The sequence below is a fragment of the Vitis riparia genome, chromosome 18 (genome assembly GCF_004353265.1).
Source record: "Vitis riparia cultivar Riparia Gloire de Montpellier isolate 1030 chromosome 18, EGFV_Vit.rip_1.0, whole genome shotgun sequence".
Taxonomy (NCBI): Eukaryota; Viridiplantae; Streptophyta; class Magnoliopsida; order Vitales; family Vitaceae; genus Vitis; species Vitis riparia.
Genome location: NC_048448.1, coordinates 37,058,906 through 37,079,312, shown reverse-complemented (window position 1 = coordinate 37,079,312; position 20,407 = coordinate 37,058,906). Strand labels below are relative to the sequence as shown.

At 35.9% G+C, this 20,407-nt stretch overlaps 1 protein-coding gene and 1 pseudogene across 1 annotated transcript in view; both read left to right on the top strand.

Annotated features, from left to right (window-relative positions):
* Positions 1-20,407, top strand: part of LOC117906637 (disease resistance protein RPV1-like) — a 68,382-nt gene that overhangs the window by 25,977 nt on the left and 21,998 nt on the right. The window lies entirely within an intron of this gene.
* LOC117905817 lies at positions 20-1,345 on the top strand (annotated as a pseudogene).

The following is a 20,407-nucleotide window of genomic DNA, read 5'->3' as shown; positions in this document are numbered from 1 at the left end:
CACTCTGCAAAACATAAAGATGAAGGATAATGAGTCCTTGAGGGAGTTCGTAAAGCGGTTTGGTCAGGCCATCCTACAGGTGGAGGCTTGCAGCATGGATGTTGTCCTACAGATCTTCAAGCAAAGCATCTGCCCAGGCACCCCATTTTTCGAATCGCTCGCTAAAAAGCCTCCCACGACGATGAATGACTTGTTCCGGCGTGCCAACAAATACTCAATGCTCGAAGATGACGTACGAGCAGCCACCCAGCAGCAAGTCTTAGTTGCCGGACAGGCATCCAAAAGTAGTGCGGAGAGAAGTGCCAAAATTCCGGACAGGCCAAAACCATCTGATCGAAGGAAGGAAGGACCAAGTCACCCGGAAATGCCGCCCCTCACACCCCTTTCCATAACTTATGAGAAGCTTCTCCCTATGATCCAAGGCATGTCCGATTTTAGGTGGCCTAGACCCCTCGAATCGGACCCATCCAGAAGGGATCATAGCAAAAAATGCGCCTACCACAAGGAACATGGCCACACAACGGAGACGTGCAGGAGCCTTCAGTATTTGGTTGAAAGGCTTATAAAGGCGGGGCATTTGAGGCAATACCTCCGTTCAGACTCCGGAGGTAGAGACGCTTCCCGGAATCACAACTCCGGAACCCCCACGGCTCCAACCGCCCCCAAGGCCATCATAAACTATATTAATGGAGGTCCATCGGATGAGGAGCATGACTCCAAACGAAAGAGATAGAAATTGTTGAGGGAAGCATTAGTGCGTGAACGTATCAATTCCATCCGGCCTGGGATAACTGGGGGGGGTCCTTGCCCCATAGACGGAACAATCATTTTCCCACCAGTAGACCCCACACGGATATTGCGGCCACACCGCAACGCCCTCATTCTGTCCCTGGAAATGGGTAACTTCGATGTTAGATGCATCTTAGTTGACCCAAGCAGCTCAGCTGATTTGGTGCAAACATCGGTGATAAGCCACATGGGACACAGTTTAACTTATCTCGAGAACCCTAGGAGAATCTTGTCCGGGTTCAACGAAGCAGCTACTACTTATTTGGGAGACATTGTGCTGCCAGTCCAAGCTGGCCCAGTCACCCTCAACGTTCAATTTTCGATGGTACAAGATTTATCACCCTTCAACATTATCTTGGGGCGCACATGACTGCACTACATGAAGACCATCCCTTCCACGTACCATCAAATGGTAAGCTTTCTCACCGAGGATGGGCAAATCGACCTGTACGGCAGCCAGCTAGCCGCTCGCCAATGCTACCAGATAGCAAGAGAAGCAGGGACCAGCCAGGAGGATAAGCCCCTCCCTGAGTCCACCCACGCACTTGACCAATAGCAATCACTGTGTCCGGCGGACAAAGATCCCCCGATAGCGGATCCCTTGCAAACAATCCAAATTTCAGAGGAAGGTACTCACTCTACATATATCAGCTCCCTCTTAACACCGGAAGAGACCCAGAATATTCAAAACGCCCTCCGACAAAACCATGACGTTTTCGCATGGGCGCATTCTGATATGAAGGGAATTCACCCCTCCATCGTCTCTCATAGACTTAACGTCTTGCCAACGACAAAACCCACCCGGCAGAAGGTTAGACATTTCCACCCGGACAGGCAAAAGATCATCCGGGAAGAGGTTGACAAGCTACTGGATGCCGGATTCATTAGAGAGGTGGAGTATCCAGACTGGTTGGCGAATGTAGTGGTGGTACCCAAAAAGGAGGGCAAATGGCGAGTGTGCGTCGACTACACCAACCTCAATAATGCATGCCCAAAAGACAGTTTCCCTCTGCCACGCATAGATCAAATTGTGGACTCCACTGCTGGACAAGGAATGCTCTCCTTCTTGGATGCTTTCTCCGGATACCACCAAATCCCCATGGCTCCGGTTGACGAAGAAAAGACAGCCTTTATAACGCCACACGGACTTTATTGTTACAAAGTTATGCCGTTTGGCCTCAAAAACGCGTGCGCCACTTATCAAAGACTGATGACAAAGATCTTCAAACCTCTGGTTGGCCGCACAATGGAGGTATATATTGATGACATCGTTGTCAAAAGCAAAACACGAAAGGAGCATACCCTCCACTTGCAGGAAGTCTTCCACCTCTTAAGGAAGTATGGCATGAAGCTGAATCCTTCTAAATGCGCATTTGGCATAAGTGCTGGCAAATTCCTGGGATTTATGGTCAGCCAAAGGGGGATAGAGGTTAGCCCGGATCAAGTAAAAGCAGTCATGGAAACACCACCCCCCATGAATAAAAAGGAATTGCAGTGCCTTACAGGCAAGCTCGTCGCGCTATGGCGTTTTATAGCCCGCTTCACTGATGAACTGCGACCCTTCTTCCTGGCAATACGAAAAGCCGGAGCAAGCGGATGGATAGACAACTGTCAAAACGCTTTTGAAAAAATTAAACATTGCCTCATGCAACCGCCCATTCTAAGCAACCCTCTCCCTCGAGAAAAGTTGTATATGTACTTGGCTGTATCAGAATGGGCGGTGAGCGCTGTTCTATTCCGCTGCCCCACACTCAAGGAGCAGAAACCTATTTACTATGTTAGCAGAGCCTTGGCCGACGTAGAAACAAAGTATTCAAAGGTAGAACTAACGGCCTTGGCGCTTTGAAGTGCCGCCCAGAAGCTTCGCCCTTACTTCCAAGCCCACCCGGTGGTCGTGCTAACCGACCAACCCCTTCGCAACATACTGCACAAACCGGACCTAATCGGAAGAATGCTTCAATGGGCCATAGAGTTGAGCGAATTTGGAATTGAGTTCCAACCCAGGTTGTCCATAAAAGGCCAAGTGATGGCTAACTTCGTGCTGGAATACTCCCGAAGGCCTATCCAACATAAGGAACCAAGTGAAAAAGAATGGTGGACTTTGCGGGTTGATGGGGCCTCACGGTCATCCGGATCCTGGGTAGGGCTCCTGCTGCAATTCCCAACAGGAGAACATCTAGAGCAAGCCATCCAGGTGGGGTTCCCCGCCTCTAACAATGAAGCAGAATATGAGGCCATCCTATCCGGATTGGACCTCGCCCTAGCTCTATCTTTCTCCAAGCTCCGAATCTATAGTGATTCCCAACTCGTGGTAAGACACGTCCAGAAGGAATACGAAGCTAAGGATGCATGCATGGCACGATATCTAACTAAAGTAAGGGACACCTTACAACGATTCACAGAATGGACGATCGAAAAAATCAGACGAACTGAAAATGAGCGCGCCGATGCCTTGGCCGGCATAGCTGCCTCCATCCCCATCAAAGAAGCTATATTGTTGCCTATATATGTGCAAGTCAACCCTTCCGTAATGGAAGCTTCCACTTGTAATACCATTGAGGCAAAACAAGCAGGCGGCCAAGAATGGACGAACGACGTTACGGAATGCCTCCGGATAGGCACTCTGCCCGAGGATCCCAAGCAGGCACACAAGATCCGGGTGCAAGCTGCCCGTTTCACCCTGATTGGGGGGCACTTGTACAAACGGTCTTTCACAGGCCCCTACCTTCGATGCCTAAGTCATTCAGAGGCCTTGTATGTATTAGCTGAATTGCACAAAGGAGTATGTGGAAATCATTCTGGAGGACGATCTCTGGCGCATAGGGCTCATTCGCAATGATATTACTGGCCCACAATAAAAAAGGATGCGGCCGCCTATATAAAAAAATATGACAAATGTCAAAGGCACACCCCCATTCCACATATGCCGTCAGAGACATTGAAACCAATCTCGGGCCCCTGGCCCTTCGCACAGTGGGGCATGGACATAGTAGGGTCCCTCCCAGCCGCACCTGCCTAGAAGAAATTCCTGCTCGTCGCCACGGATTACTTCAGTAAATGGGTGGAAGTTGAAGCATATGCTAGCATCAAAGACAAATATGTCATCAAGTTCGTATGGAAAAACATCATCTGCCACTTTGGAATCCCCTAGACCATCATAGCGGACAATGGTCCACAGTTTGATAGCAAAAATTTCCGGAATTTCTGTTCGGAACTAAACATCCGGAATTCATACTCCACGCCACGTTATCCTCAAAGTAATGGGCAAGCAGAGGCCACAAACAAGACTCTAATCACTGCCTTGAAGAAAAAGCTCGAGCAAGCCAAAGGAAAATGGGTAGAGGAGCTACCCAGCGTCCTGTGGGCTTATCGAACCACACCCGGAGGTCCAACAGGAAACACTCCCTTCGCCCTCGCATACGGTATGGACGCAATCATTCCTACTGAAATAGAGCTATCCACTATCCGGACCGAGGCAGGAAGGCAGGATGATGCAAATACAGAGTTAGGAAGAAACTTGGACTGGACAGACGAAGTAAGGGAAACCGCATCCATCCGGATGGCACACTATCAACAAAGGGCATCAGCTCATTACAATCGCAAAGTAAGGCCCAGAAGCTTCAAAAATGGTACGCTGGTCCTTAGAAAAATTTTCGAAAATACTGTTGAAGTAGGAGCGGGAAAATTTCAAGCCAACTGGGAAGGCCCCTATATAGTGTCTAAGGCAAGTAAAAATGGAGCTTATCATCTGCAAACACTAGACGGAACTCCATTACTCAGACCATGGAATGTGTCCAATTTAAAGCAATATTACCAATGAAAGAAATAGAAGTGCAATCTGGGAAAAAGCATGTTCTATTGAATACTGGCAAAATTACATACAAAGGGTTCTCCGGACTACAAAATACAGAGAGAAGATAACAGTAAAAAATTACAAAAAGAAAAGCTCTCATTGAGCAGGCTTGCCGCGCAGCTTCTCCTCCTCGCCTGGGGGAATTGAAGGGTCGTCCCGTTTGATACCATGTTTCTTCATACAGCAACGGTAGCCGAAGAAGTACATCTCGTCTACTTACTTTTGGTAGTCCTCTTCAAGTTTCTCCCTTTCCGCAGCAAACTCAACCTCCAACTCTTCTTTTTGCGCTGATAAGCGCAACTGCAAATCCTCTCTCTACTTTTTCTTGATAGATACCTCCATCGGGAGTTGCCTCACCTCCCCCCTCAAAAGGGCCATCTCGTCCTCCGCCTCAAGCAGGCGGGCGTCCGTAGATTCCTCCCGACTCTTTGCCTCAGCAAGCTCTTCCCGGAGAGCCTCGTTGTCCTCTCGAGCAGCAGATAAACTGGTTTCGGCCTGCTCCAGTCTCAAACGCAGCTTCTCTTCATTGTTTTTGCGCTGAGAGACAAAGGTCTTCGTATAATCAGCAGTCCGCAGCAGGTCAGAAAAAAATCACGTTGTTGAGCCATGCCGCGAATGCCACTCACCAGCTGCAGAAAAACACATAAACAAGAAGAACAAAGTTACAAACCATACGACAGACACATCAGCATGGCGAGAAAAAGCAAACTATACCATTTCCACCGCTTCGAACATTTTTGCTGAAGGCATAGCAACATCTGAGCCGGGTGGAATCCGTTTCAGCTTCTCTTCCAACTCCGCATAGCTGAAAGGGCTAGCGGAGATGCAAGCTGCATCATCAACAGGACTTCCCCCTAACGAGGCATTAGAGAGTGACTCTTCCTCCGGGTCTAGGGCCCCATCATTCTCGGTCGGCTGGGTCTCTCCGGGTGAACCCCCATCCGGGACCAGCACCGGAGCGGCTGGGTTCTCTTCCGCCACCTCCGTCTCACTACCCGCCGGGTGATCCTCCTGGACGGACGAGCAGCTGACTTCAATGGTTTCCAAGAACCGATCCTAAAGCCGCCCAATGAGGTCAGACTTCAAGTCACGTGCCGGACGCGACCTTCTTGTAGCTGGCCCCTTCACCGGTACAAGGGCATGAGAGCTTGGCTCGCAAGGAGGCAAACCCTGACTTTCTGCCCCCGTTTCTTCCGTTGGGGGTGCCGAAGGAGGCAATGTTGCAGCACAAGAGGCCCCGGCTGCATCCGCATCCTGATGGGGAGAGCCGGGCTGATTGATTGAAGTCGCTTCCTCAGCCAGAAGAGTCACACGTCCAGCCACTGTCATTGAAGGCCCCGAGTGGTTTAGACCCGCAAGACGACCGGAGCCGCTTAAAATAGAAGGCGGGAGGGGGTGTGAAAACTTATTGTTATTTCCTTTACATAAGTTGAAGGGGGTGGTACAAACTCCTCCGGGGGAGTTGGGACTTTTATTTCTTTCCCCTTATTGAGAGTCAACTTCTTCTTCTTTTTCGAGGGGGCTCCAACAGGATGAGAAGAGGCGGAACGCTTTTTACCAGGGGCCTTCCGCAAGGTTCCCTTTTTTCTCCTTCCCTCCCGATCGTCGAGGAGTGCTTGGCGTTTTTGAGCATCTGCCTTGCGCACCTCCTTGTAGAAAGGGAGGTCTTTTAGAACGTAATGTTCTCCAGGCACTACCTTCTTTGGCAGCTTTCTGGGGAGAATATTGATGATGTATGCTTGGGACTCCCGGACAACGGCCAGCAGGTTTCGCGCAGTAAGCAACGTCTCATGATGCCTCTCAGCGGCAGTAATCTCAAATAACTTGTTCAGTCGAGCGAACGACGCTTTTTCTACCCACTCGACTACGCGACCCCTCTTGTCCAGACCTACATTATCAGCAACCAAAGACATTAAGTCATCTGATAACCCCAGCAAGAAGAACGACAAGATGAATCCCGGACAAACCCCGCAAGCTGCCTTACCCGGAAGCACCAACAAATGGTTGGGGGAAAATGGCCTCTCCGGATGCTCCAGTAGCCCCGCCCAGGCACCCCGGACCAGCACATGTCCCTTCGCTCCTCCCTTCGTCGAATCCGACAGCTCAGTCACCAGTTGAAGGGAGGGCAAGTGGGCAACCATGCTAAAAATGTCATTTTTACCCTTCTTAAGGGAGTAGACGAAAAGAACCTCCAGCAGCGAGAGGTCTAGGTTGAAAAGCATACTTAGAATGCTGCATCCCATCAGCACCCGGACCATATTGGGGTGGATGTAAGCTGGAGGAATCTGAGTGAAGTGAAGGAATTCCTTGAACAGTGACGGGAGGGGGAACCGGAGCCCAGCATTAAACTGCTCCTTGGTGAACACGATGGCATGGTCCTCCGACTTCTCAATCGACACGGCCTCTCCATCCAAAAGTTCCACGAGCACGCCATTTGGGATGCAGAACCGTTCGCGGAACTCCTTCACACTCAACTTATCCACAGACTTCTCGGCATGAGCATCGCCGGACGCGCCAGATAAGGTAGCTTCTTTATTCGCAGACATTTTTTAGCCTAGGGCTGAAATAGAATCTGCATGGAAGAAATACCAACAGTCAAAACACAGCAAAACCGACCCCACAAGCTTAACTCTACCACATAGAAAGATAGACAACCCACAAAAAGTATAGGGGGGAACCAGAAATCCTAAAACACACCCAGAAAAATAGTCAAAAACCCCCCGAAAAAGACCTAGAAACCAATATCAACACCCAATCGCAAGCAACTTGCCCAAGCAAGCCAAAAACAACCAACAAAACAAACACAAAAGACAAGAAAAGCGAACGTACCGAGTGGAAACTGGAAAAATAGGGTTGAAAACTGCAATACAGTCACCGTCACGACGCAAAGTATTGCCGGCAAAAAACCCTAGAAGCTTCACTCAAAAATGAAGGTACGCAGAAGGTAAAAGAAGCAATAACAGAGAAAACGCAATAGGAAAAATGCAAGAGGAAAGCACAGTCTGCTATTTATAGGGAGACAGCCCCTCGGTATCCCAAATGCTCAACTACGCTATCATTGAAACGACACACTGCCTGGGAATACCCAGAGACGACGGCTCATCATAAATGATCTTCTGTCTCTTCGCCCCCGCTCGCCACGTGGCCCAATGAGCGCAAAAAGTAACCTTAGTTTCAAAAAAACAATTATTTTTTAACCCACCCATTTTGCTCAGGCAAAATCGGCAAGTTAAAAAGGGGGGCATTGTAGGGACCCCTCCCCCTGATGACACATGGCACAAATTTCCCGATGACACGTGGCACGCATTCTTATCCGGATTAAACCTATCCGGATCTTCCCAAGAGTACACGTGGCGCGCTTCTCCTATCCGGACTTCCTCAAGGAGAAGCACACTACACTCACAAACATAACATCCGGACAATCGCCACAATGCATCCGGACGACCTACATATACTATCCGGATATGTTTGTCCGGATCATTGACTGAAATAAGCAAGTCTTGCACGTCATCACAACAACCTGCCATGGCCCACGTTCCGCCACCTGCAGAGTGAAAGGACAGGAATGAAGTGACGGCAAGTCACTTCCCACGATCTCTGACAGTCACGGCGCCTCCCACGATCTCTGTCAGCCGCCCGTAGGGTGATGATGGTCCTGCCACCACCTAGTGGCATCATGACAAGCCAAAATATCTCCCTACCATTAAAGAGGGAAATAGAGTTTCTGGTACTATATATATGAACCTTCGCACAAAGAGGAAGGTAAGCTTACTATACCTAGTAAAAAGCCAACTGTGTTAACTTCTTACTCTCTCCATCACCATGGCTGACAAAACCATCGGAGGGTGTGTCTGGACGCCCTGTCCGGACATCTTTTGTAGGCACAACTGAACAAGAACTCAATATTGGTTGAGATCGTGCGTCCATTTGGCAGCAACGTGGATCACAGGGACGCGAGGCCTTAACATTGTTGATGCCCATGATGACGAAGAGGACCATATGCACAACTGGTTGAAGCTTCTTTGCAAATTTGTTGTGAGCTACGATTCTTTCTCTTCTTCTTAGTTTCTATTATATGGCTAAGTGATTTAAAGGGGCTGAAAATTCTTCCAGTGATCTCATTTTTCTTCTTTTTCTTCTCTTTTTTTTCCTACTGAACCCCTGTTTTGAAAGTCCATAGGCCTCCATAGGCCAAAATCCAAATCTGTTTTACTCAAAAACCATTTTTATTAAATAACTAGTGCAGAAAATTACATCATTGATTTTAGAGCATATGTAGTACGAGCTTTACTGCAGTACTAAACATTTTTTTTTAAGTAAGTTAATGCAGGATATTACACCTTTGCCTTTGACTTGATTAAGCTTTGGAAGGGCATGATACACTGCTGAGTGGATAACGTTAAGGGCCCAACCTCTATCAGGTAAGCCATGAAAGTCCTTATTAATCAAGGCAAGTCGAACATATCATGTCAATTAATAATTCTTATTAATAATTCTCGAAGCAAGTATAAGAAATCAAATTATGCTGGGAACAATATAAGTTCAATTTTTTTTTCCCTTTGGAATATTGTTTTGAGAAGTATTTTAAATGAGTTAAAAATAGAATTATGACATTGTTTTACTAACTAAAGTTGTTGGGATTGATTCTTTACTTCGTAAGTTATCACTTTTCAAGCATTAAATATCTTACGAACTAGTTCATTATACAAAAATTACAAATTTTAATGTCTTATCCTTTGGTTTCATGGATATCTATATGGAATATCTCAAGCAATTAAAAGTGAAACCATCATACGATTAGTCAAAAGATTGAAACTTGATTAGTCAATCTTTGCGTCCTTTATGATTGAGGCAAGTTATCACCTTAATTTCCAATTTTGATTAAAACTTTATTCATTCCAACTCACACTATTTAATTTTTTGCTCTGCTTCTTTTAATTCTTTTTTTTTTTTTTTAACATCATAAGGAATGTGAATTTCAAAGTCATAATGAGCAATCAAATTGAAGAAGACAAGAACATCTTAACTTCAAATGTTCTAAGAGGTACATGTCTAACCGTGAAATTCTTTTTAAATCTATATGATATTCATACGATAAATGATAAAATAAATTTCAATTCTTTATAAATAAAAATAATAATCATTTAAAATAATAATCGACTGGTTAGAAATCTTGATTCTTAATCATTCAAAAAGAATGTCTATAGATGATATTTTATAGATTCAACAAGAATACATAAAGAAACATTCTTGTAAAGAAACCAAAACAAATAAAGAAAAATGTATGATCAGATTAATTTATTTACATTTATTAAGCCATGATTAATCCGGAAGATAGTGGTTGTTTTCTTCTAATAATATTTTAATCATCCCTAATATCTCAATTATTATTTTAAAAAGGAGTCCATTCATTTATTGCCTAATTAAAAAATATAATTAGTATATAACAATTTCATTTGGTTATATATGTTGCTAAGAAATAGAAAATGACGGAGAATGTGCGTGACCCAATATGGTCTGTTTCTAATAAATACAGCTAGTTTGTGATTTTGAACTACAAGTTAATCATGAGATTTTGGTGCAACACATCCTAACCACATGGTCAATGCATGCACATCGAAGAATATATAAATAAAATGGGTGCCTTAGTAAACCAGTTTTACAGCTTGATCTCTACCTGCATGCAAACTCTTAAATTAACTTTTTTTTCTCATTAATATTATAAACCCTAACTATTTAAGTTCCGTTTGGTCATATTTTCTTAAACTTATTTTTAAAATTTTTTTTTTTTAATTTAAAAACAAGTTTCAAAAAACATGGTCAAATGAGTTTATATATTTTTTGTTTTTTAAAAACGAGTGAAAACAACTCATACTTGTTCTTTAAAAATTGTTTTCAATTTTACCATCTTTAAACATTGTTTCCAAAAAACAACATTAAAATAGTGTTAAAAAAATTTTAAAATAATTTTTTATTTTTAAAAGCAGAAAACTATTTTTAAATCACACAACTAAATAAGCTCTTACTAATTAAATTAATATATCTTTTTGTTGTGCTTTTTTTTATGATTAAGATTTATTAAGTTGTATTTTATATATGGTAATATCTTTGATAACCGTAATATAATTTACTAACCAATTTTAAGATATAACATATATATATTTATTAAAATAATTAATGAGATAACACCATTTAAAAATAAAATTCAACTTAAAGGGAAAAAGTTAAAAAAAATAAATTTTTTGAGTGTCAATTGTTCTTGTCTTTATTGGTGTTGGATTGTGAAGCTTGAATCAGTATTGTTGCGGTTTGCTTAGGATGTTAGGGTCGAGCCGCTTGGTTAGCTTATGGGGGTTGATGGGGTCAACGCCCTCTGGAGAAATTGTTTTTTTATGTGATGATTGACAAGTTTATATCAAATATAATTTATTAGAAGTTTTTGTTCTTATCTTCCGACCAATAAGATTAATCAATCTTGTTTTTTTTTCTAAGAAGGTGCAATGATAAGCTCACAAGAATAAGTTTATAGTATTTTAATGCAAGCATTAGGTGAGCTTTTTTTGTATTTTAATGCCAACAATAGGTGAGCAGAAGGAAATCAAATGTTGGTTGAAAAATTCAACTTAGTTTTTATTAAAAATTTAAATACATTATCATCTTTATTTAAATATTGTTAGCTCATATCTATGGTTGAAATTTATTCAATGCAAACTTACATCCATAAACATGTTTCAAATAAAGAAATTTGATGTGGAAATACGTCAACATAAATTTTATCTAGTGGGCTCTATTTGATGCATTAGTCACATGACAAGTGGGAAATTAATTTATGGTAACTTCCAATACATAGAAGAAAAATAATCATAAGTTTTATTACAATAAGATGAGACCAGTTGTATGAATAGTTGCTATTCTTCTTTGATTTTTACATGATAAATTTTGTTAATTCTTTAACAAAAATAGAAAAATAATTATGTTTACTTCAAAATTGAAATTTATCTCTTTGATTCAATTTCATAAGAATGAACTTTCTTTCTATTATTAAGATAATTAATCTTATTGACTTTCTAGGTGTTGCCCTTTCTCACAAGAAGTTTCTCATTCCTTCCAACATTAAAGTTATAATTAACTTTCATTGTAGCCTAATTTATATCTTAATACCATCCATATAAACACTATATTTTATGAGTCATTTGGATTATTTGTCAATGAAAGAGGCTCAACAAGTATATGAGCCAACAAGGATAAAAGATTAGAGAATAGCCTTACCTAACCATATGAGATATTGTCATATTGTCATATTCAATGTTCTTACGCGTTTCCCATTCCCACCAAGACATTATTTTTTTTTAATAAGATATTATTATCAATATATATTTCTATATGTTTTCTGTTTTTTGACCAAGGGATTGTTTAATATTCCAATGCGTTAAGATGTTCCTTTCAAAATCTTTTATCTCACACACACACACACAGATATATATATATATATATATATCATCTAATGTGACAACCTATTGAGGATTTAAACTACTTTGTTGATATTTCAACATTACTATTTTTTCAAGGAAGTTTCATGCGTATGTGTACATCAACGCAAGGAACTTTTGTATATTATACTTTCGAATTTTAGGGTGGTTGTTCCCTTCTATTCTTTTTAAAGGCAGACACCCACCTTCCCACTCATTACCACTATGACCTAGTGCGAATGACTTTTATTATATCTCATAAAAGATGAACAACTCATTTTAAATAATTTTTTTCATGCAAATAAATAATTAATTTAGAGCCACTTAAATGATCAACATTTTTTAATATGTATGCATATATACATGCATGCATACATACATAAACATACACTAATTAAAAAGTAAAAAAAATAAAAAAAAATTGAAATTAATTTTAGAAAATAGTGAAACAACTTTTAGATTTTATTAATTTTAAAATTATTTCCAATTTATATATAATTTTTCTCAATATAGGACATGTGAGAACAATTTCTTTCCATGTTTATTTTGATTAAATAAAATATTCATATAAAAAAATAATCTATCTTTTATAATAATAGGAATGTCCTTATGAAGAGTATATCTTAATTGAAAAATATGAAAATATTATTTTATTATAATAATAGGAAATTTTTTTACAAAAAATATATATATTTTAATAGAAAAATGTAAAAAGTTATTTGATAATATTGATTAAGAAATTTTTTATATATATAAAAAGTGTAGAACACTTGTAATTTCTCCATAGGAAATCAATTTTAATATCATTTATAATAATCTATTCATTTTTATATAAAGATTGTTTACACTAAGATCAAAATATTCATGTATATGCATCTAGTATATGTAGTGGTAGAAACTTCACTTTTTAACTAATATGATCTCATAATCCTTAAGGTTATGTTTGCTTTCCAAAAAATTTGAGATAAAATACAAGGGAAAGAAAACAAAGAGAAAAAATAAAAGAAAAGAAAAATTGAAGGAAAATAAAAAATAAGGTTAAAGTCGATAAATTATTTTTATTTGTTATTTCAAACTCATTTTATTTATTTTAACTCATCAATATAAAGATTAAATAATTTGAAAATAAATAAGTTCTAAACTAATTTTAATTATATAGATATTTTTGTTTTGAATTTTTCATAAGACAATCAAACATGAAGAATTATTTTCCTTAATATCTTTTTTCTTGCCTTAATATTTTCTGAGAACCAAAGTTAAATAAAAATAATTGAAGGTGTGACTCATATACATCACAATGCAATATAATTTTAATGGGATTTAATTCTAAAAGAAATATTACTAACTACAATATTCATGGATATGCATCTATTAATAGTAATGTCCAATGCAAGTGCAAAAAGACTTTAAAATTTTAACTAAGAATGGTTAATGGTATTCGACTATATAATTAATTAGAATTATGTGTTATTTAATTTTCTCATAAAAATTAATCATATTTAATAATTATCATGATATGATTCTAGATTATTTATTTTTTTATGACCATTAAAAATGAAACTAAATATTGAATCTATACATGTTTACTTTAAAAGATTGATTTCAATCCCTACATTTTCTCTCTATGCAAAAGACTTTTGTAAAGAAGGGTGAATATTTATACCTAGGTTTCTAATGGGAAAAGACCATTCTACTCCCTTTAATATCTTATTTCTATTTTTTTTTTCGATCCAATTAAATCTTAATTCTAAAGACTAATTGTTTAAATATAAATGCCCAATTAATTTATTTGGGTCATAATTTTTCTTTTTAACTTTAACCCAAACTAAAAATTAAAATCCAATTATATTTAAATAGCCCAAAGTTTTTATTTTCTTAATTACAAAATTAAAATCCAATCATATATTTGTATAAATGTGTCGTCCAACTATATTATCCTTTTACATTTACAAAATTTAAGGTCTTTTCCCATTAAATTACCAATATACCAAATGTAATTTATTAGAAGTTTTTGTTCTTATCTTCTTACCTATGAGAATCAATATTGTTTTCTAAGAAGGTGTAAGGATAAGCTCACAAAAAAAAGTTCATAGTATTTTAATGCAAGCATTAGGTGAGCACAACAAGAATCAATCTTTTTTTTCTTTAAGAAGGTTTGAGGATAAGCTCCGAAGAAAAAGTTCCCAATACAATGATTTTATATATATTAATGCATTTTAATGCCAACATTAGGTGAGTGGAAGGAAATCAAATGTTGGTTGAAAAATTCAACTGAATTTTTATTAAAAATTTAAATACATTATCATTTTTATTTAAATATTGTTAGTATACATTAATGCTTGAAATTTATTCAATGTAAACTTACATCCATAATCATGTTTACAATAAAAAAATTTGATGTGGAAATACCTTGAGATAAATTTTATCTAGTGGGCTCTATTTGATGCCTAAGTCATATAACAAGTGGGAAATGAATTTATAGTAATTTCCAATACATGGAAGAAAAATAATCATAAGTTTTGTTACAATAAGATGCGACCCATTGCATGGATAGTAGCTATTCTTCTTTGATTCTTACATGATCGATAAATTAAGTATTGCTAATTATTTAACAAAGAAACAAAAAAAGATAATTATGTTCACTTCAAAATTGAAGTTTGTCTCTTTGATTCACTTTGAGGATTCATAAATATGAATTTTTTTTCCATTATTAAGATAATTAATCTTATTGACTTTCTTGGTGTTGCCCTTTCTCACAAAAAGTTGCTTATTCCCTCCAACATTAAAGTTATAATTAACTTTCATTGTAGCCTAATTTATATCTTAATAGCATCCATATAAACACTATATTTTATGAGTCATTTGGATTATTTTCCTATCAAAGAGGTTCAACAAGTGTATGAGCCAACAAGGATAAGGGATTAGAGAATTGTCTTACCTAAACCCTATGTGATATTGTCTTATTTAACGTTCCTATGCATTTTCCATTTTTTACTAAGGCATTATTCTTTTTGACCAAGATATTATTTGATATATGTTCCTATGCATTTTCCTTTTTTGACCAAGGCATTGTTTAATGTACCTACGTGTTTAGATGTTTCACTTCAAAACTTTCTATTTCTAAGATACGTGTTGTCTTTTAATGCAAGTTATCTAATGTAACAACTTGTTGAAGATTTAAACTACTTTGTTAACTTTTCAATATTGCCATTTTTTCAAGGAAGTTTAATGTTTCCTTCCCTATTAAAATTAAAGTTTTCTTTACTTTTGTTAGGTACGTAACTTATATTACTCTTTTATACTTTCAAAAGTCATGTTGAATGAATGGAGACACAATAAAAGAAATGAAATAATTTAGAATAAGGACCATAATGTTCGTCAATGCAACTTATCTAATTCAATATTACCATTTTCTCAAGGAAGTTTCATGTTTGCTTCCTCCATTACGATTAAAGTTTTTTTTACTTTTTATTAGGTACATGATTTCATTACTCTTTTCATACTTCCAAAAAAGTAAATAAGATTGTCACACACCCACCCACCTTGATCTTGACCATGTTATTTGTAGTTTTATTCTAACTATTACCTTGATCTTCACCATATAATTGAATTTAAAATTACTTTCTCAAATTATTTAAAAAGACTTCAATGAATAAAGTGAAAAGATTAAAGGAGGTCTTCTCATTAGATTTAATATTGTATTAGTATTAAAAATTAATAAATGTTTAAAAACAAAGAAAATACCTTCTTTTTTTTTTTTTTAAGAAATTATAATTTTACATAATCTTTTTTAGAATCTATTTACGTTATTTATTTCTAAAGAAATTTGTATCCTAAATTATAATCACTTTAAATAATATAGAGTACCAACTCATGACTTTGAATTCCATTACCTTTTTTTATCATTCATTATTATTATTTTTCTTTTTCTTGTTTCACCTATTAATATGTTTGCTTCCTTCCCAACCTTTCCTTGTGATAGATGTTACCATTTTATTTATATCTATAAGCAAAATTTCCTAGTGATAAAGATCATAAATTTTACCAAGTTGCAACATTCATGTGTAACAATGAATTACTAGATACTTTTTCTTATTTTTTACAAATCTAATTTAGAAATTATTCAAAATAAAATCTATATTTAGGACAATTCTCACCAATCCCAATCAAAGAAAAATATAAAATACAAAACAACTAAGGGAAGCATCTTGATAAATAATGCTTTCCTTGAAAACTAGCAGAATATATAAATTTTGATTGAATGAAACATTTTAACTTCATAATGAAACATTAATGTTACTCTTTAATATAATAAATAAAATAAAATTATTGAAAATGTTTTTCTTGCATTCTTGTATCTTTCATGTTTAGGATATTTAGGTCATGTTTAGCCAAGTTTTCAAAAGCACTTCTTAAAAAATAATTTGTAAGAACATTCTCAAATATTTCATTTGCAAAATTGTATTTGAAAACATAAATATAAAACATAGTATTTTCATTTGCAAAGTTTTTGGAGTATTCTCCATCTTTTCATTTTTTGCTCAAAAACTATACAAACAATATTTGAAAATATGTCAAAATCATGTTTTTAAAATAACATGTATCTAGAGCAAATTTTGAAGAAATTCTTATTGGTCAAAATTTGTCTAATGTGTTTTTTTAAATAAAAAAAAAAGTTAGAATCTGGTTTTCTACTATAAAAAATAGAAAATTATTTTAAACATAATTACCTACCAAATCCTTGTTTTCTTAATTTTCTTTGTAGAACTTTAATAAATAACTATGGAAGGATTTTATATTTTAAATTGATAATAAGAAAAGTATACTTGCATGATTTCCTTAAAATCTAATGTTTCTAGAAAGATTCAAAGGATAATTTTCGATATAAATATATAAATGAATTTAATATAAGTGAAATGGAAATTGACATTTGTTTTATCACATCCGACTCATTTCCAATTTAATTTATTGGATGATGGACATGTTGATAAAGTTGGTTTGGACTATTTTATTTTTAAAAATTTATTTTTGGAATATGTGCCCATTTTGAGTTTAATTTATTGGAAGGTGGGTAGTTGAATTGGATTATACTCCTTTTCAAATCTTATTTTTGACTTATGTATCTATCATTAGTTTAATTTATAGGACGATGGATGTGTGGATTTGAACTATTCTATTTTTCAAATTTTATTTTTTTGCATATGCACCTAACTTTAGTTTAATATTTTCTATGGTATTGATATTTTATTTATATCTATACTCTAAATAATTTATGATAAAATAATATTAATATCGATAAAAATTTGTATCACATCAATTTTTACCATGAAAAACTCTTATTAAAAATGAAATCCATCTAATATATAAGTTAAAATAAACAATAATCACCTAGCCTCATTAAAGAAAACCCAAAAATGAAAAAGCCATGAAAGGGGTTACCTAGGTCAGTCAACAAAGGTCTCTTTCGTTCTTGTGAACTTGTTATTTCTACCTACTAACGGTCTTAAAATTAAGTCTTTTCTAAAATGGCGAAAATGACAACTCAACTCTCACAATTTTTCTCAGGTAAATCATATTTAGTTATATGGTTTTGAAAACCATGTATTTCTCGTATAACAGCCAGTAATCCCAACTCTCCCTAAAAGAAAAGAACGGCTGTAAATCGCAGAGGCAAGACTGTCGGCCATTGTTGACTGCCAAAAGGGACAAAAGTGAAAGTTCAAAGCTAGAGGGATACAGCTAAGCAGAAATAATTGAGAAAGGAAAAGCACATCCCACCACCAGCATCCAAACTTCATAAAGGCAAAGGATTCAGCTGCAGAACGTGTTTGGAGATGAGATCAGGAGGCTCGGCGGTCTGACGAGGCTGTGCTGGAGTTGATTAAAAATAATAATAATAAAAATTTGGCTTTGGTGTGACTCTTACAAAGGGCGGTTGTGAGAGTCGTATATTAGGTTATAGGGTATAGGTTATGGCAGCTTTAGTATGAGCTGTCTTACTGCTAAGTTACGGGCTGGCAGTGGGCTATTAGGGATGGCTGAGGACATGGTTTGCAGGTTGTAAGGTATGGTTTATCAGCTAGTTTGGTGTGACTTTGGGCAGCTCAAAGGGAAAAAATAGCTGTGGCAGGGGTAAATGGGTGATGGCCTGATGGGTGAAAAGATGTATGTCTTGGGCGGCCAAAGCTGGACTGTAACACAGAGTGGAACAGCTGATTGCAGCTGCAAGGGGCTAAGGGTAGGAGCAGCTGTGCTGTTGACCGGTTATGGGATACTGTGTTTTATTAGATTATTTTAATACCATAGGCTATGGAGGTAGATATGTAAATACATTTAAATGGAAATATAACTTTTATTGTTTTGTTTTAAAACATAGGTTATGATAAACATAAAACTTTATTTTGATATATAATTGATGAAATGTTATTCAGATATGGTTAATTATTATTATTATTATTATTATTATTACTGAAAATAACTCATTTTATATTATGTGGGAATTGAATAATTATAGTGATGTTTTAATATATAATTAATAAAATATTGAAATGATTATAATTTCATCATGATTTGTCAATTAAAAAAAAACATATTAATATCTTTATTTTTATAATTTATAGAGTGATTTTTAATAAAATGATTGGATGACATAAATTCTCATTTGTATAAAGATTTGTTTGAATTTGTTACGGGCCTTTTATCATATTCTACATTTTAAAGGAGAATGAAATCAATTATTAATTAATTTAAAACTTTAATCTAATTATAAAGTTAAAGTTTTAAAATTTTAAACAATCCTAAATATGTTATAAATCAATCAAAAACCAAGTCCTAAATTAAGATTTAAAATCACTAAAATCAAGATTGGAATGCACCCAATCCCTCCCATATGTCTCTTGTATAAAATAAAATAAAAAAAACTAGTAATTGATATAATCATAATGAACCATCAATGAAAGCTAAAAAAACAGCTTAGAAAAATGATCATAAGTGCATAATAAGTTGTTAAAGGATGTAAGAAAGACAATTTTAAATGAGATGTGTTAAAAAAATAAAATAGAGGATCAACGCTATTATGATCATTTGAATAGCAAATGTAAGAGATCTTATTAATTATTATAGTGTTAATAGTTGAAAGATTGTTTAGTGGGAGTGAAGTTGTGGATTGAGTAGGTACGTATTTGGATTGGATGGTTGAGACCATTCATCGAAGTCTCAAAATATGGTCATTTGACATTATTCCTACAAGAAAGATATGGTAGAAGTTTTGTTAATAAAGGAAAACTTAAGCTCATCTAAAATTTGATTAGTTTGAGAATGTAAATAACGATAAGCCTTTCGAAAAGAGGGCTATAATCAATAAATACATTAGAATATGTTTTCTTCAAATTTGCAACCTATTTCATTAAAACATAAAACCAATATTATTATTTAAAAAAAGAAAAAAAAAAGAATTGAAACTTAGGAATAACAAAAGGAAGACAAAGAGGAAGGAGTAAGATTTTCGATAAAGTTACAATTAAAAGCCATGAAAGGGTTACCTAGAGCAGTCAATAAAAATGACTTTATTTGTTGTGAACTCTTTATTTCTTCCTATTAATGATTTTAAAATTAAGTATTTTCTAAAATGGCAAAAATGCCAACTTAACACTCACATTTTTCTTTTTTAAACCATAGAAAGATTTCTAGTATCCTCTTTAACCATCCTCACGATAATAATAATAATAAAAAGATATAAAGTAAAAAAAAAGATAGGGCTGTTGGGGATACAATTCCCAAGAAACAGATGTTCTTTTGAAATTTAGGGTTATCTATTCTTTCAAAAGATATTCACTCTCATTACCATTATGACATTAATGACTTTTATGATAAAGGTACTTTGAATTTTAGGGTGATTGGTTTAGTCTATTTTTTTTAGAGGTACCCACCTTCCCACTCATTACTATGATACCTATATATACCATTATGACCTATAAATTAGTGGGATTTAAGTACAATATTTATTTATGTGCTTCTATTAATAATAAAGTCATCTGTAAAATGTGAAAAGTATGTAAGAATTTAAATTTTGAAATTTTGAGCATGGTCTTTCTTCCTTAGAATTAGAATTTCATGAAGGTTTTGTGCTTTTTTCTACTCTTCAAGATCAAATTTTTCTTTACCTTTTGTCATATGACTTATCATATTTTTCTACTATAATATTGCTCACTATGGAAAAGACAAAAATTAATTAAATAACTTTAATTTAATGTGCGTTCACACGATCTTATGACCTAAGTAAAGACCACATGGATTT